Source organism: Erpetoichthys calabaricus, chromosome 1, assembly GCF_900747795.2.
Source record: "Erpetoichthys calabaricus chromosome 1, fErpCal1.3, whole genome shotgun sequence".
Classification (NCBI taxonomy): Eukaryota; Metazoa; Chordata; class Cladistia; order Polypteriformes; family Polypteridae; genus Erpetoichthys; species Erpetoichthys calabaricus.
Window position 1 is genome coordinate 313,572,113 of NC_041394.2, and position 18,509 is coordinate 313,590,621.

Genomic DNA, 18,509 nt, shown 5'->3' on the forward strand with positions numbered 1-18,509 from the left:
ATATTCAAACAGCATACAGCACCAAGAGGATAGCTCTTGGAAATCTAAATCAGCTTAGAAGCCATCTTCATCTATAAATAAGCACTCTCTTCTGCTGAATTGAATTCTTTTGTCATTGCATGATACAATAAGATTTAATATGCAAATTCTTCATTAACTTATTTTCCAATAAAATGATATAACAATAATATGATAAACAATGAAAAGTATATAGTATGAAAGCACAAGTACGATATACATGTACATATAGGGCAGATAGTGCAAATGGTTAATAAAGTGGCTTAGTTTGTGTTATATTGCAGTTGTAGTGCAAGTTCACAGTAAGTTAATTGTAATTATAGGTACAAAAAATTCTACCGGGAGCACTTGATGGGCTGATTGAGTGTGTTTATAGCTTTTGGGATGAGCCTTAAGATCCTAAGGCAGCATGTGCAATAAATGTCTTCCAGGGCTTTCCGATCTGCTGCTGTACAGCTGTGATTATTACACACTCAGATACAATGGGTTAAAATACAGAAGTGCACTGAGTGTAACAATGCTAAAGTGGTTATGGTATTTGCAATAGTTTGGCCATTGCATGAACCATTATATTGTTACAGAATGATTGCAGTCGAGTGCCTTAAGTTTGTAAACAATATGCAATTAATTTTGATATATTTGATAAATCCCACATCATTGATGTGAATCTGGAAAAAGGGAGACCACAAAGAAGCAGTAGCACTGTTTTGACGCTGGGTGCCACCAGTTTGCAGAGCCAAGTAGAAACTTGCATACGCAAGTGGGGAGGCTGCTGTGAAAATGTGCGTGATTTTACGGCAAGTTTAGTACATCTCAAAGTGTGCATTGAAACAGGCATTTTTGTGCATATACACGCTTCTATAAATGAGGCCCCAGAACTTCACAAATGACTCTATATAAGACCTCTCTAGTGCTTTGCAAATTTGAAATATTTTCTTATAAAAGCAAGACAACTTAAGAACATATCATGCAGTCAAGTTTTGAAGGTCCTCAAAGTACTACTGTCTATCTGGAGCAATTTGTGAATTTTCAAATAAAATGATGGCAAAAAAAATCCAATAAACATTGAATTTTTCACTGAAGACAGAAAATGATGTCCGACCAGTAAAAGGCCAAGAGTATAAAATACTGTTCTAGATATATATTTTTTTTTATTTGACCATTATTCATCTGAGTTTCTCCAGCATTTACTAAAAAACCTAATTCTGATGTTTAAATATCTGGATTATGGCTAGTACTACCCAAAAACCTGTTAATGTTTTTTGTATGATTACTAGATTTCATGGAATTATACAAACCATGATACAAAGGGTGTTGCGTTTGTTATTCAAGCATTCAATTATATGATGATAACAACCCACCCCTCACTTCAATTTAGGAACCCTCTACACAAAGCAACCTGAACCGTATCCAGCTTAATAGGAAGTGATGTCGTTCTTGATTGTACTTGTACTTGCAAAAGTTTTTGTGGAAGGAAAAGGACACAATAATAGCACTTGTGTTAAACAAATGGCAGGCTGGGACAATATACCTCCACTCTACACTGTGGGTATTGACTCCTAGTTCAAAAGGTAGGGGAGTTGTCCGGATGCTACTTAATTAGGGCTGAGTGTAAACAAAGCATTTAGTCTGACAAAACTCATCTAGCCTTCAAGGATCCAATCAATTGTTGGGAATTTCTCTGTTAAATTAGTAATAGGGATGTTAACTGTGCTAAAGTCTTTGATGAAGTACCTATAAATAACTTGCAAAAACCAACAAACGGTGGACCTTTTAATATATACAGGCATTGGCCACTTCCTAACTGCCTCAATGTTACTTTGATCCATGCTCCCTCCACTGGGACATAATTTCCCATTAAGTAAGTAATATGAGATTTTTGTACTGGCGCTCCCTGAAAGGGCTAAAAATCCCAGCAGCCCTTAGAATCACTTTGTCACCAGATTGCCCCAAGGTTGTGCGCAAGGGCTGCTAGGAAGCTGCTGATGATTTTGAAAGGATGCTTAGGAACAGAGAAGAGATTGTGTTTTTTCTTTCTCTGCAACACTTGACCAAACCTTTTTCTGATGCCTTTAGAGAACAATAGTGTTTCTTACCCTTAAGGACTATAGTTTGTTTTCTAGATTTGTGTCTTCATTCATTGTCTGGTTTTATTCAAGTCATTACTGTCTGGTATGGGGTCATGACCACATGGAGCATGTTCCTTCCACAGTTGATAATAATTGGAAATCCATATTAACGGCAAAGTAAGAAAGCACTTTCTGGCAGCTTAATCTCACATATAATTGTCATTTGCATCTGCTAATCTGGACTGTGTTTGTGTGCATTTAATTGTTTAATGTTTACCACTGTTGTGGGTTGAAAAGGAGTACATTTATATTACTGGGTATAGTTTATTCAAAACATTCTTTTGAACCATTTAATCTCAGTGTGGCTTGCCCTTGTGCAGAGAGTATGTTTTACACCTGTCTTGGATGTTGTCATGGCTTCCATATTTAAAACAAAGAAATCACGATTTTTAAAGTAGAGTTAATCTGAGCACCTTAAAACAGCTACAGTATCATGTCTTGCAATTAAATTATTTAAAAAATAAACTAAATCTAAACATGTACGACAAGCGTTGTAAATACAGTGTAGTCAAAAGGTTTGATAGCATAGAGCTGGTTTGAGAACAGATGTTTAAATAATTTTTATTAACCAAACTACAATCAATGCAGAGTTATGAAGAACCATTCCCTTACTTAAAGTACAAAACAGCTCTGGTAGGAGTAAAACGTGGATGAAAATATATTCCCAATTTATTTTTCGAGTATGTGTTTGGTCATGTAAATTGAGGGCCAGATGAGGCATGATGTTTTAGTTAAACGTACTCTCATAAAATTGATTTGAAGGCAACTCAAAACTACTTCTGCTTGCTAAAGTCATTCCTGACATTCTATATACACCTTGGGAATTTTAGTCACTAAAATACACAGTAGTAGTATAATACACACTGTCTCCTAGACCTTAACTACACAATAAAGTTGGCAGCTTACACACCCAAGCTTCCATCTCAGGATAAACTGTGAAGGAATTGGTACTGTCTTAACCATGGGAAACCCAGAATGAGTTTGGAAGTCAATCTATTTTTAAAAAGAGATTTGTGCTTTGTAGTTTGCATGTTCTCCCCGTGTCTGCATGGGTTTCCTCCCACAGTCCAAAGACATGCAAGTTAGGTGGACTGGCAATTCTAAATTGGCCCTAGTGTGTGCTTGGTGTGTGGGTGTGTTTATGTGTGTCCTGCGGTGGGTTGGCACCCTGCCCGGGATTGGTTCCTGCCTTGTGTCCTGTGTTGGCTGGGATTGGCTCCAGCAGACCCCCGTAACCCTGTGTTCGGATTCAGCGGGTTGGAAAATGGATGGATGGATGGATTTGTGCTTTGTGAGAATTAAAGGAATAATTTGACAGGGGTGTGTCACATGATCAAGAATGTTTTAATCTATATGGCCTCCATAAATTGTTTGTAGTTTTATACTTACAAAATGTTACTTTTGAACCGAAGATGAGCTAATAAAACTGCCTGCTACCCTAGAATCAGTTAAGTGTTTGAACATTGAGATCTTAGTGTTAAAGGAACAAAAGTATTTAAGGTAAACGTAAAGTTTCAGACAACTAGGTCAACAGAGCCAACACACTATAAAAATACCCCTCTCCCCACTAAATTACTTGTCTCCATCCATATTTTCTTAGGTCTAATTGTACATAACTGTACTTATTTATTTTCTTGTGTTCTTTCATCAGCATGGGTTTCAATTTTTAAAGCTAGTCTAATGATGTTTTCTAGGGTTATCACTCAAATCATGGCTAACCAACACATCTTTGAAATCCTCAGACAGCCTGTTACCAGCCTTTTCCTGATGGCAGAAATCAGTGCCGCTTCACTCAAGCCAGAAACAGTAGTGTTTTGAAAGGGAAAATTGCCATAATGATCAACTTATTGGAATATGTAAGTGAATAATAAATGCTATTTTTGATTTTTCAGTGGCGAAGCACTTGACTCCAAATCAAAAATGTCTGCACAGATTTAGAAATCCACTGCAGGGGCTTTCAAACTTGGTCCTGGGGGCTCACTGTGGTTTCAGGTTCTTTTTTCAACCAGACTCACAATAAGTGACAACAAATGATAACACTGATCTCAATGGGTATTTTTCTTCTCTTCCCTTATTCTACATTCAGAAAAGCACAGCAGCAGGACTTACATTTATAAGACATTTACACATTTCTATTTTTGCTATAGATTTAAATGCTTAACTCTTGTTGATTTCATTAGATTTTTCCCTTTCTCTTTGCAGTTTGCTCACTTCATTGTACCTTAATAATGACAATTAAAAATGAGCAGAGCGGACAACCAGGAAAATAACACTGAAAGGCTACCAACTACTTTAGCGTCAGACCCACTAATTAGTAAATAATGGATTAAACAATTAGAACACCTGGAAAAGTATGATGAAAATATTATTACAGAAGAAAACAAAAATAGATTATTCCGATATTAGTTACTTAGTCTAATGTAAATCAAAACACATTGTGACTAATTTGGAAAACACAGGAAAGGTGTTGAAACACTTTGAAAGATCCATGTGTTTTTTTTTTCTTCTAAGACTTACTTTGAGAAATGTGGTAAAGAACAGTTACTGTTCATAACAAAGAAAATGTCATTATGGTTATTTATATTGCTAGGCACTGTAGAATGTTTCCATATGACAGATTAAGCCCATTTCTAAAATGAGAGTAAAACATGAAAATTAATCTTTAGAACTTTGTTGAGCAACCATTGCACTTATTGCATTCTGCTAATGAATGATTACAAATTCATACAGCTGTCAAATTACAGTCCTGATCAAAAGTTTAAGACCACTTGAAAAATGGCAAAAAATCATATTTTGCATGGTTGGATCTTAAAATGACAATGAATCCACATCTTTGCACAGATTTGGCCTTTTAAAGGCATGTGGTCCTACAATTTTTATCAGCTGTAAAACAGCCTGTTTCAGTTTAATCGTTGTTTTCATTAAATTGCATGCTCAACAAATGTTTTGTCTCACTCCCATTTCTTCTTGTTGCATGTTGAAGCTCTACTTGGAACCTTGTTAAGATCCAACCATGCAAAATATGATTTTTTGCCATTTTTCAAGTGGTCTTAAACTTTTGATCAGGACTGTATTAGCCCAGTAATGAAAAAGAAAAAAAATGCACTAAATTGTTTTCTGTTTATCGCATTGTAGTAGCCTGCAGCAGTTTGGAATATTTAACCTATTTAAGGCTGCATCACAGTTTTGAAATGGTAAGTGGGGGATGGTGGGGATAAATGTGTCTTGATATAGTTTGTTTAAACCAAACATGAATTTATTTTTATTTGCACAAACCAACAAACCCTATGAGTTACTAGCATTAATGTGGAGGCGTTTTCCTCGTCTTAGAAACAGCATTGGGCTTCTTTTGGTCATGTGGCCTGTCTGCAACTATACGAAGCCGAGAATGACAATCCATCCATATGTAGTAAACACCACATCTTAACTGCATTATCAAAGGTAATGGTAGAGGTAGTTTGCACTCACCACTGAGTGTTTCAAAAAAGCTGTACAGTGGGGCAAAAAAGTATTTAGTCATCCACCAATTGTGCAAGTTCTCCCATTTAAAAAGATAAGAGAGGCCTGTAATTTTCATCATAGGTATACCTCAACTATGAGAGACAAAATGAGAAAAAAAACCCCCAGAAAATCACATTGTCTGATTTTTAAAGAATTTATTTGCAAATTATGGTGGAAAATAAGTATTTGGTCACATACAAACAAGCAAGATTTCTGGCTCTCACAGACCTGTAACTTCTTCTTTAAGAGGCTCCTCTGTCCTCCACTCATTACCTGTATTAATGGCACCTGTTTGAACTCGTTATCAATGTAAAAGACACCTGTCCACAACCTTAAACAGTCACACTCCAAACTCCACTATGGCCAAGACCAAAGAGCTGTCAAAGGACACCAGAAACAAAATTGTAGACCTGCACCAGGCTGGGAAGACTGAATCTGCAATAGGTAAGCAGCTTGGTGTGAAGAAATCAACTGTGGGAACAATTATTAGAAAAAGGAAGACATACAAGACCACTGATAATCTCCCTTGATCTGGGGCTCCACGCAAGATCTCACCCCGTGGGGTCAAAATGATCACAAGAACGGTGAGCAAAAATCCCAGAACCACACGGGGGGACCTAGTGAATGCCCTGCAGAGAGCTGGGACCAAAGTAACAAAGGCTACCATCAGTAACACACTACTCCGCCAGGGACTCAAATCCTGCAGTGCCAGACGTGTCCCCCTGCTTAAGCCAGTACATGTGCAGGCCCGTCTGAAGTTTGCTAGAGAGCATTTGGATATTCCAGAAGAGGATTGGGAGAATGTCATATGGTCAGATGAAACCAAAAATTGAACTTTGGTAAAAACTTGTGTTTCAGAGACATTCTTGAAGGGTGAAGACAAAAGCTTAAGATAAGCTCTTCTGCACAGCACTGTACAGCTATCACAGCAGGCAGGCATCCCTCGTCCGCACGTCTGGTGTACTGACAAGAGACAACTTCCTGCTATGTACGCAACAGTACAAGCAGGCTTGCTATCGAGAATGAATGGGAGTAGCGAGGAGCGGTTCAGCACCCACCCACCATACAGTCACCTCCACTACAGTATGCAGCCTGCAGCGTGCGTCCGCCCACTGAGAACGAACACGGTGTGGCCAAAGGCGTGTAATGAATCGCCCACCACCGCCTCCATTCAACAGGCAACCACCCAAAGCACACTACAATGCTACCCCCGCCCACCCCATTCACCCTCAATGACCTCTGTTCAGCCACAACCGGGTCACCGCTTGCAGCATTACCAGCCGCCCACCGAAAACGAGTCGGGGGGGAGCCGTGTGTAGTGGCCGGGCAGTGAAACTCCCTACACCGCTCCATCTAGCCTGCATCCAGTCAGGAGCAGTAGCTGCGGCAGCGTAGTGGGCGGACAGCGAACTGCCCCATTTAGCCTCCATCCTGCACACGAGCGATAGCTGTGGCCCCAGTGACTATGGACCACGGGTCACCATTCACTTGCCGCCGGGAGATGCCCGAGGGACACAACACTGCGCACGCAGCGAAATCGCACCCCTCCAGCCACTTCTTGCAGCGTCCTCCGGCCAAAGATGATGGAGCTGCGGCCTCGTTCGTAAGTCGTAGGTCGAGTGTCCGTAACCTGGGGACTACCTGTTTAACTTATAAAATATTTACAGAAAATATCAAAAATACATACAACATAAAAGAAAATGCTTCATAATTACAAGCTGTCACATCATTTCATTTCTTCTGTAATGTCCTCATCTGAAACAAAGCTTAATTTAAAAAAACTACTTTTCATCATTTGTCTAAATAAATACCACTATAACACTCAAAAATGGATTCAATTATTTGATATTGGCAGTTGCTTAAATGCAAACATACTTTACTATATTTATACAGATTGTTTAAAAAAAAAAAAAAAAATCGTGTACGTACTAGGTATTCCTAATTATTGAGGGGTAACTATAAATACCGATTTTAATTATGCAGTGCTTATTTCTCTCTATTATAAAAAAAAAAAAACTTGGGAGGGAGACGAGACGTGATCTTCTCGGAAGATACTCTGACGTCACGTGAGACAAAAGGACAGCTGCTGTACAGGCTTTTAAATGATCGACGCACATCGCAACAAGCAGAACACGCAGCTCGCCAGCAGCAGCAAACCATGATGTGCATGCGTTCAGCCCATTCCCCCACCCCCACCCGCCTTCACAACACAAGCAGCAGGGACGCAGAGACGCAAAGCAGCAAAGGGACAGCTGCTTTACAGGCTTTTAAATGATCGACGTGCATCGCAACAAGCAGAATATGCAGCTTGCCAGCAGCAGTAAGACAGAAGCTGATCCGACCGCGTTACACGAGAAAGACATTTAACCATGCCCAGGGCCAGAAACAAAGAAAAAAGAGTAGATGACAAAGTAGAACGTTGTAAAGAATTCAAAATTGTTGCCGCGGTACACATGCACAGCAAGTCTTCTCAGAAGACATTTTGAAGTCCCGCGAGACTACTTGCACATCATGCCCTACTTACAATTTCTTGGAAACACTTTAACGTCCTGCGAGACAAAGAAGTGAGACAAAAGGACAGCTGCTGTACAGGCTTTTAAATGATTGTCACGCAGCGTGACATGCAGATCATGCAGCACGGCACTAGCAGCCCCGGGGGGTAACTCATTCACTACAGCTTTATTACTGAAAATATCAAGAAATAAAAAATGAATTAAAATGAATAAATTGAAAATAATTTCTTTAAATTGTGCATCCGGTTAATCAAACCCGGGGGTTGGCGAGCGAACCGAGCAGGGGGCAGAGCCCCCTAGTCTTACCAAAACTAATACTGTATCATAGACACAAATAAACACACTAACACCTTTAAAAAGCCACAAGACTATCAAATGTACATATAAAGTTTATCAAAAAGACTAGAGGCTAACATGCTTAACAAGTTACAAGTAAAATTACCAAATTTTGCTGTTAAACTAACAAGCCTATTGCTTACTAAGCAACAATCACTTTTTTCTTTATCTTTTCCCTTTCTAATTGAAAAGTTGAGCTGCTGTACTTAACAAAAAACAAGCTCGCTCACCATGCACATTCAGACAAGAATTACCTGTTTTAATTAAAGGACAAAATAAAAACATCTGAATTCTTAAAAGTAGTTTTCCTTGCTGTTTGTCTAATTGCACAGGATGACTACCCCAATTCCTTTTTCTCAATTATTCCACTTTAATTTAAATGATTATATACCACTCTTCTCTCCAACTGGAAGAGTCTGCCTTTGCAGCAAAAAAATAAATAAATAAATAAAAATCAACTACAGTAATACCTCACACTGATGAGCACAAAAAATAAATTACCACAAGGCTTAGAAAAGCAGGGGTGGGGGAAAAACAATAGTTTTTACGATCAGTCAATTTACTGTTCACTGACTGAGTCATTAGTAGTTAAAATCGGCCAATTAAGATTGACGGCTGATCAACTGGTGCATCATTCATTTCTAAGGTTGTGAACTAAACACAGATATATCTAAGATACATTTGGATGTCAAATTTATAGACAGTGGGGGAAATGATTATTTGATCCCGTGCTGAATTTGCAAGTTTGCTCACTCTAATTTGGTCTCTAATTTTTAGCACTTTGAGCTACATCATTTGTGTGAAAATGTGCTATACAAGTAAGTGTTGCTGTTGTTGTAATTTTAATGGTAGTTTCATTTTAATGGAGAGAGACAATATCAACCAAAAATTCAGAAAAAAAAAAACACATTACATAAAAGTTATAAATTGATTTGTATGTCATGGAGTGAAATAAGTATTTGATCCCCTATAACCCTGCCAGAATTCTGGCTCTCGCAGATTGTAATTGATTGGCTGGTTGGTTGATTGTCGCCAGATACCCCTGATCTCAACTCATTATGTGTATAAAGAACACCTATCCACACAATCAATTTCTTCCATTCCAAACTCTCCTCCATGCAAAATCTTGCCTCATGGGGCGAGGATGATTATGAGAAAGGTGAGGGATGTTTGCCAGTGCACATCCAGGCCTGTACCTTCTTGAGCAGGAGGACCTTGTGGGCAATGCAAGATTTCAATCCATTACAGTGTAGTGTGTTACCAATGGTGTTCTCGGTGACTGTGGTCCCAACTGTCATTAACAAGCTCCTCCCATGTAGTTTTAGGCTGATCCCTCACCATTCTCATGAATGTAAGAAATTAATTAAGTGGACAGGTGTGCTTCATACACATAAATTGAGATCAGGAGTATCTGTAATTGATCGACTGATTGTAATGTGTGCCACAAGGACACACAGACAATATGGGGGAGCCAGAATTCTTGCTAGGTTGGAGGGGATCAAATAAGTACTTCACTCAATGACATGCAAATCAATTTATAACATTTATGTAATGTGTTTTTTCTGAATTTTTAATTGATATTTTGTCTCTCTTCATTAAAATGAAACTACCATAAAAATTAGAGACTGTTCATTTCTTGCAAGTGAGCAAAAATACAAATTCAGCAGGTTCTCAAATAAATATTTCCCCCACTGTACACCTTTAACTTTCGTTTAAGTAACAGTTGAGACGAACACAAATTGTGTCGTTTTTTTTTTTTTTTTAATATCTGGGATGATACCCCAAACACACCATTCCAAACCGCAAGAACTGGCAGAGCATTTACTTTTTTTTATTAATAACTAGTTGTGCTACCCATCTAAGTAATTAACATAGACTTCAATGTAAACGTCTGCAGCGCCAAAGCACCATCTGCTGAATTATATTTTGTAATGCATGTAATAATAGAATACGTGAGCTTAGCTCTCAAGAGCACAATTTCCCATGTCAAATTAATGTATACAATAAATTTGTGTTAGGACTCAGGCTTGAACAATACTGCTCTTATCCTTAAAAATGGTACAAGATCTAAAATAATTAAGACACTGGCAATTCCCCTGAACCCAAGTGTATATTTGTACTGTCAAAAACACAGTAAATATACTCCAAAGTAATGGTCTAATAATGTTTACTAAAATGTAACTATCATATCAGAAAATGGGATCTCGCCCTATACTCCTTAACACAAATAGAATAACGAAAATAAATAAGGAGCGATATACAAACACCTAGCCTACACAAATGTTTGAATTTGATCTGGCATTGTTAAATGAGTGAAAAGGACTATGAAGAACTTTGTTTTAACCCAAAGCTACACAGCACAACAAGCAAAACACAGGCAACCTGCTAAAGAAATGTACCATTTATTATTAAAATGTATATCATATATTCAGAAGCAAACACACAAACAGCAAAGTGGCCTGTCACAACCAAAATTTGCAGAAATGTTAAATGTTTCTGCCAAATTTTGCTCCACGGTATCCTCTAACTTCAATGTATTTTAAGATGGTCAGAAAAATAAAAAGCCAGGCTGAACATTACAGAAACAAAATAGTCTCCTACCTCAGGTAAATAGATGCAACCAAATACAACAGGGTCAGGTACACTTGCTAAGCAACATAACCAAAGCATGCAAAAAAAAAAAAAACACGGCCGGCAACCACAACGTTCCAACACCTTCCATACTGTTAGAAACATTTTACAAGTTTCAGTGGCTTAAATACATATAGGCACGCACTAACATTTCAAACAATGTGATTTAAGAACAATATTCTTCATAAATTACTACCCAGGGGCATGCACTTACTGCTGTTATGGCATTTTTAGGTAACCTGTTAATCTTGGTACATGTACAATCTATACTGCTTAAGCAAAATCTATTGTACTTAAAGACCATATAACTAAAGAGAGAAACAAATTACCCATTCTTCTTGTTGTCATAATGCATCCCTACACCAATTTATTCTTCACTTTTCATTCTACAAGGTAAATTCACATTAATAATTTGTCACGAGATGACAAATCGCTCCAGAAATTCCTTTCTTCCTAGTGTCATACAATTTTGGTATATAGGAGAAAAATTAAAGGTTTGATATGTATCCTGTAACCATTTTTATGTAAATATACACTATCAAACTGCCTAACCTTAACCTGTCTAGTCTTTGATTTATTTCATTCTATCTTGTTATTAGATGCAACTGAGAAGGCAAATTTCATGTTTTCTTGTTTAAACATGACTAAATAAGGAAACCTTGAACCTGTGCTTAATATATACTTCAAGATCCAATATTCATATTTAATTAACTAAATAAACTGGAACATTTACAGAAGTAATTTGGTCATGGAAAGAAAGCCTCACACAAATTGCAGTCTTTTGAAATTCCTCTGAATAAAGACTTCACTAAATCAGTTAGTTATAGTTATGTATTTAGATAGTGACACACAAACCACTAGTACTTTCAAAACTTATTACGTTACTGCACCTTCCAGAAATTGCGTGTGTAAATACAAACGTATATCCAGACTATGTCGTTACCAAACACGAACTTTGAAAAGTAACCCAGCAAACATGATCTACATAAGACAAATACCTGAACAGAATGAGATCAAAACGCACATGCACATGTTGATGCCACCGTTAAGGAATTACTGCTCAGAAATTGGATCATTGGCCGGGGTGGGGGAGAGAGAGTGAGAGAACAACCTGTGCTCAGGATCAGAGAATCAGTTCTAGCAAGAACCTGAAAAGAAGCCAGCAACTGGATTTAATTTAAATCTGGACGTACGCAGTTGGCGCCTCAGGATCTATGAGGGTTAACACAAAAGACATGCTTCCTTTGATTAAGATACAGTATTAGCACTTGATAGGTGTTCAATTCCAATTTATTAAAAAAAAAAGTAAGCAAAATAACCCCAGGTAAATTAAGGTCGGAGCAGAAGCATTTCAGAACAAAACCTAAGACGGGTGCAAAAAAACGCAGCATTTTTTAAAATAAATAATGCACGATCAATGCACAACACCCAACGAGTAAAAGAACACAACTGTGCAGATAGACACGAAGTCTAATATGCACGAGGCGCAGTTGCAGCTGCTACATACAAGCCAGTGCGTAGACAACATGGAGACCAACGCTGCAATTGTGACATTTTACAAAGATACCATCAACAAAAATTCAAAAAAAGACATTGCTGGTGTTTTGTCATATTTTTTTCCGGCGGTATATCATAAGCTCCACATGGGTATGAAGTTTTCCCTTCAAAAGAACACGAAGGACGACACAAAGGAAGACTGACGACCACCCTGACTGAAAGCGGGCCTGTTTAAGATTTTTAAAGGCACGTTTTATCTCGCGCCTCTATCTTGTTCTCCTGTCGCTTCCTCTGCTCACAATTCCCGTTTCGCTGAGAGATAATATATTAGACAGGAAAAAACCCACACACACTGAGAGACGGACATTTCGATTCGAGCCAAAGAGAAATCGGTTAGCAATCATTGGCCGGAGCCAGATACAAACCTCCAATGCAGCCCTGGTTGGTTACCTTCTCAAAACGGCCGTTTGGTTGGACAGAAAATGGCTGCGAAGGAACCAGTCCCAGCGCGGAGCTCCACGTCTAGAAGTACTTACCTCCTCCCTCCGCCAGGGGGACGGCTTTGTGCCACGGCCCCCTCCTCCTCCTCCTCTAACTCTTCCCTCTGCGACAGCGTCCCCAGCGTGCCGCTCTGTCTTCGCGACGCTCTGCTTGTTTTTATTTGGAGCACGCAGACGTTGGCCAGTGGCCCGAACTCCTCCTCCATCACCACCACCCGTGCGCGACTCCAGCGCGCGCCGAGCAGCTCTCCCGGGAGGAGCCAGGGCAGCAGCTGCGATGGCCTGCCTCGCCAAAGGAAAAAAATGTTTTGGGTCTGCGTCGAAGTGTGCCGCTAGATGGATGGCGGTTATCGCATTTGCACAACAGCATTAGGTCTGGAGCGGTGGACAGGTTCAAAAAGTGAGAGAACATACAACAGTGCCGTCATGTCTTTTAACATGGAGATTGTCTCACGACACATTGTTGTATGGGCGCTTGCCAAGTGTCGCTGTGAGTACAGCGAGTAGCGTCTGTCTACTGTCACGACGCAGTAAACAGTGTTTGTGAACTGTGTTAGGCTGCGCAGATCCTGCAGGAGTCTGTTGTGGGCGTGGTTAGTGACATCGCATAATCACTCCTAATACGTCATCACCATTCGCCATAAGACGGGCAGTTGATTGACATTCCAGGAGTGCACCGTTATTATTTTTCATAATAACTAAATCCACATAAAGTGTGATAAACCTGTAGAATAAAATAACAACAGTAAGTTTTGATTTTTTAGACGATAACATAACTATAGGTCATTATGGATGTTACGAAAACGGCATTCATTCTATCGTGCAACAACCTGGCGCCTAAACCTTCAAACCCTCAAGATTAAAATGGAATGGAAAAGTCCTGGCTTCGTAATTATGGCGATTTAAATATTTCAAAGTTGTCAGTCTTGAAATGCTTAAAACGTTTCATAAATTCAGAACCTGCAGTATAATTCAGAAGCTGCGAGTGTGTGGCATTAAGTAGTTCACAGAGTATGACAGAAACAGGAAGAACTTTTATTTATTGTAAATAAGCATCTTCTTTGACTCTAAAACTATTATGTTCCTGGTATCATTTTGAGTAATATCGAAGAAAGTCAACATTTTCCGAAGTCACTTTTTGCAACACAGGGACGAAGGGAAGGACGGCCAGTTCCACAAGCATTTAAGCAGAACATTTAAAGATCACAGACGTGCACGCCTTGGCTGTCATCATGTTATTATCGAACGAATGTGAGAGTTTGAGTATTTTCAAAAGCCGGCCAACCTAAAAAACAACACAGACATCAACAATCCTGACAATTAAAACGTTAGTATCTGGGACAATATGAGGCATATATTCCCACTTTTTCTGTTGCTTTGCCAAGTGAAGGAAATTTATAATAAGAATGTAATGTATGTTTGTCTTTTTCCTTCATTAGTCATCCATCCATACTTGATCAGTGCCACTTCTTGTGTTTCTCCTATCCCTTCTGCAATTTATTTGCATACATTGGAAAGCCCTAAACAGTACTGTACAGTACAGTAGAACATTAGTACAGTATTATTTTCGACAAATATCAACAAATTAAACAAGTGTAAGCTAATTTACTTTTTTTTAAATTAGCGTCACCAAATTTCAATCAAATCAGTCAAAATGTTTTTTAGATTTTGGGATATTTAGTTTTTCTGTTGTATAGGTCATTTTTACACTTAATAGTTTATAAATTGAAATGTCCTTGTCTAGCTACTGACCTAGATCCTACAAACTTGCACCATTTTACCTAAACAGGAAATAATATTTTTGTGGAATGAGTGAGTGTGTGTGTGAATGAGTCACTTCATCAGTGAGTCAACCTTGCATTATATATAAATAGATTTGTGTGTGTGTGTGTGTGCGCAAGGTTTTTTGTTTTGGCTTTTTAGCCATATAAATCAAACAATTCAGATGTGCTTAAAATGCATGTTACAGACTTTAATTAAAGGGTATTTGCATACATTTTTAGTCACACTATGTAGAAATGACAACACTCTTTCTACATGGTTCACTCATTTAAGGGTACCATAATGTTTGGGACATAACTATGTTCGGTATATTAAAGCAGTCATATTTAGTACTTTGTACAAAGCACTTTGAGCTACTTTTTTGTATGAAAATGTGCTATATAAATAAATGTTGTTGCATTATTCCTTGAAAGCATTGACTCACGAAATAATCACGCCTGAATTATTTGATTTGTAAAGTTAAATTGTGGAGCAGAGGAATTAATCAAGAAAAAATGTGTATTTGTCCCAAACATTATGGAGGGCACTGTAAATGATATCTCAATAAAGGGTACTTTTAGATCTGACATGAAACTCCTTTCTAGTTCTTCTCATTTTGCTTGTGGTCTCACTGATATCCTACAGGTGTCAGTGAAAGGAACTCTTGCATCTTAACAGAGAGACACACACTAATGCAGATCTCTGGTAATTTGGTGGAAATACTTGAATTCCTTGAATTCAGTCTGTGATTCACATATTGCACACTCTTCTATATTTTTAATTATTGTTTTTGAGTGCTATATGATGTTAATGTATGTTTATAGTATGCAAAATGTTATGTTTTAGTTTAATGCAGTGTTTTAATTGCTGAGGGTAAGGATTCAGTTTTACTTATTGCAAATGGCAGAGGTGAAATTAGGATCTATTTGCAACTAAGCACCTTAATAACAGGATAACTGTCCATGTGTCTATCTGGTTGCAATGTCTCTGTCAATCCAAAAGATGGAGCATCACAAACATTTTTAGTAATGAAATACATTGCATTTGTCATTCCCATAGATGGCACATCACAAACATTAACACTGCTTTTACATATCCCATACCAAATGACATATAACAGAGACATACACATTGCAACTGCAAGCGTTAACACTGAGGTCTATGTTTATTACTTAGATTTTAACCCATCTTAGATAGGTAGCACAGCTAGTAGCCTGTTAAAATGGTTAAACGTGTTCTACAGACCACCAAATGCAAGCTGTAATTGATATAAAAAGTGAAAGGTTTAAGTACAATATGCAAGTGATATATAAAAGGGAAATACAAATATACGTGTCATTCATAAAGAGTACAGATATGCTTCATTTGCCAAGGCAACTGAGAAGAAGAATGAAAAACGTATAGGAATCATAAATAAAACAATCTTTGAGCCCACAGTTGTCTTCATAGAAATTAAACATTTATATTTAACATCATTTATATATACATTCAACATCATATATTTTGCAGACGTAATTGCACATAAAAACATCTTCCAAGTAAATGACTAAAACTATGTTGATGAGTTATATAAAGTTTTTCTACATTGATAAATATTAAGAATCTGGAAAAAACAAACATCTCTGTAGCTGCCACAATTGAATTATGTTGTGTATGATTCATCTTGCATGTCTCCAGCCTCTATAAATATGCAGATGCAGCAGTCATTTTAATTGGAAGGGACACTCTACCACCTTGCACTAAACCTTTTTTTGTGTAATATTTACTATTTGTCATTTTAAAAAGATGATGACTCATGTACACAAACCAGCTCTGCTCACTCTCCTTTACTGAGGGAACAGAGATCAGTGCCAGGGTCAGTGCTATTTTTAATATGTACAGTATCAATGATTTGGACAGAAATATAAATTTGAAGATAGTTAAGTTTGGAGATGATACCAGACTAGGTGGATTGGCAGATAATCTAGAATTCATTGACTTATTACAGAGGGACTTTGAAAACATACAGGCTTAGGCAAATTTGTGGCAGATGAAATTTAATGTAAGTACATGTAAAGTATTACATAGTATTACAGGTAAAAAGTAAAACTAAAAGAGGTTTGAGTTCCGGAGGTAGTGTATAGATGGGTGCAGAATTGGTTAAAACATAGGCAGCAGAGGGTTATGGTATGAGAAACTTTATCAGAGTTGGAAGAGGTTAAGACTGGTGTCCCAAAGAGGTCAGTGATGGGCTGCTGCTATTTATAATATACTGTATACTGTATAAGTGATTTGGATAGAAATATAAAAAAACAAGCTGGTTAAGTTTCCAGATGATATCAAGCTAGGTGGTTTAGTAGATCCGTTAAATCATTATAGAGGGACATAGACAGCATACAGGCTAGAGCAGATTTGTGGCAGATTAAATTAAATGTAAGAAAATGTAAATTAAATAAAAATATTAGATTTGAATACACATTGGGAGGTCTGAATTGAAGGTACACCTTATGAGAAGGATTTAGGAGTCATAGTGGATGCGTCATTATCAATTTCCAGACAGTGTTAAGAAGCCATTAAGAAGGCAAACAGATGTGTAGAGTACAAGTCCAAGGAGGTTTAGCTCAAGTTTTACAATGCACTAGTAATAATAATAATAATAGATTTTATTTATTTGTAGACGCCTTTCTAAACACTCAAGGACACCGAATAATAGATAAAACACAGATTATAAACAAAACTAAAATACAAAAATTAAAATCAGACAGAGCAATTGTAATCAAAGAGAAAAAGCAGTCTTAAACAAATGAGTTTTAAGTTTGGATTTGAAAAGTGAAATGATTCAATATTTCTAAGCTCAGATGGTAGTGAGTTCCAGAGCTGGGGAGCAGAGCAACTTAATGCTCTGCTCCCCCATAGTGGTAAGACGGACGAAGAGGACAGTCCAGTGGATGAAGGAAGAGGATCTAAGGGTACAGGAGGGAATGGCAACATGGAGGAGGTCAGACAGATATGGAGGGCCAAGGTTGTGGATAGCCTTAAAAGTTAACAGAAGAATTTTTAATTGAATGCGGAACTTAACTGGAAGCCAATGAAGCTGCTGCAAAACGGGAGTGATATGGTGAATAGAGGGGGTTCTAGTAATGATGCAGGCAGCTGAATTCTGGACCAGTTGAAGCTTATAAAGAGATTTGTGAGAAAGACCAAAGAAAAGGGAATTGCAATAATCCAGATGAGAAGTGACAAGGCTATGAACAAGGATAGCAGTGGTGTGGGGAGTGAGTGAGGTGCGAATAAGATTAATGTTACGCAAGTGGAAATATGCAGACTGGGAGATGTTATTGATGTGGGACTGAAAGGATAAAGTACTGTCAAGGATGACACCCAGACTCTTAACTTGTGGGGAAGGGGAGACAGAGGAATTATCTATAACAAATGAAAAATGATCAGTTTTGGATAATGTTGATTTTGTACAAATGAGGAAAACCTCAGTTTTGTCACTATTTAAGAAAATTTGAAGGAAACCAGGATTTGATTTCTGCTATGCAATCAATAATAAGTGAGGTGGGTGGAAAGGAAGCAGTAGGTTTGCTAGTGAAATAGAGCTGGGTGTCATTAGCATAACAGTGGAAGCCTGTTAGTGAGGC

General features: G+C 37.9%; 1 protein-coding gene across 3 annotated transcripts in view; it reads right to left on the bottom strand.

Annotated features, from left to right (window-relative positions):
• The window catches only part of nfyba (nuclear transcription factor Y, beta a), a 36,839-nt gene extending 23,213 nt beyond the window's left edge, over nt 1–13,626 (bottom strand). The window contains exon 1 of one of the 3 annotated variants that reach the window (XM_028817592.2): nt 13,162–13,625. The gene's annotated coding sequence lies outside the window, so the exon portion shown is untranslated. Of the gene's footprint in view, nt 1–13,050 lie in introns of all 3 variants that reach the window. The other 2 variants (XM_028817584.2, XM_051929196.1) reach the window with 2 other exon arrangements.
• Nucleotides 13,627–18,509: the final 4,883 nt, after the last annotated feature.